A 1,037-nucleotide genomic window follows, 5' to 3' on the forward strand; every position below is an offset into this window, starting at 1 on the left:
ACTATATTGTACATGGATATAACAGCTAAAAGTTAGAAGTCACCTTTTCCTTTTTTTCTTCAGTTCTCCTTGAGGGAGGAAGGGGGGGAGGAGGAGGAGGAGTGGAAGCCGGACTCTGAAGGAAAAGAAAGCGAAAGTAGTCATAGGGACTCTCTCTCTCTCTCTCTCCCCCTCCCTCTCTTCCTCCTCCCTCCCCCCTCCATTAAAGCCACGGAGAGGGAAAAGAGGAACTTTTGTTTTGTCTTTCTTCTGTTCTCTCGCCGTGGTTTTAATGGAGGGGAGGGGGGAGGAAGGAGCTTGAACGCCCCCAGGGCCTGATAGGGGGGGTTCCGACCCCCCCACCCCCCCCCCCCGCCTCCGTCCTTGACCAGCTCGAGTTTCCCGATTTGGTACAAAGGTAGCCCAATGTAGAGCACATTGCAGAAGTCCAGCCTTGAGGTTACCAATGCATGTACTACCATTTTTTAGGTCTTCTGATTCTAGGAAGGGATGCAGTTGGCATATCAGCCAAAGCTGGTAACAGGCACTCCTTACTGTCACATCTATCTGAGCTGATATTTGGAAGGACGGATCAAGAAGGATTTTACATGAGTTCTATAGATTGTTTAATTTCATGTGTATAAATATATGGCCCTTTTGAGTATTGGTTTGGCCCCAGTAGGGAAGCCCTAAGGAAGGGGCTGTACTCTCTGATTAGTTCAGAATGAGTGGGAGAGATAAAGACAGAGAGGAGCAGCAGTTGCCAGGGCTAAAGAGGAGGCCCTTTTCACTTTGGATAAGGTAACTGTATTTTCAGGATACTGTTTTGTAATGTAATTTCTATATTCCATTTGTTTCTATTTTGTTTTTGTTTTTATGACTTTAAGGCAGCACCAAATATTGCAGTAATACTGATCAGCATAGGCAGAAGAGTCCTGGAATCAAGTCCTGCATCATTGGATGCATAGAGTCTTTAGGGACAATGTATATGTGTCCAATTTAACATATAATATCTTGTCTTGTTATATTTGTATTATAATACCTTTGAGACTAATTGT

The sequence above is a fragment of the Sceloporus undulatus genome, chromosome 4 (genome assembly GCF_019175285.1).
Source record: "Sceloporus undulatus isolate JIND9_A2432 ecotype Alabama chromosome 4, SceUnd_v1.1, whole genome shotgun sequence".
NCBI lineage: Eukaryota > Metazoa > Chordata > Lepidosauria > Squamata > Phrynosomatidae > Sceloporus > Sceloporus undulatus.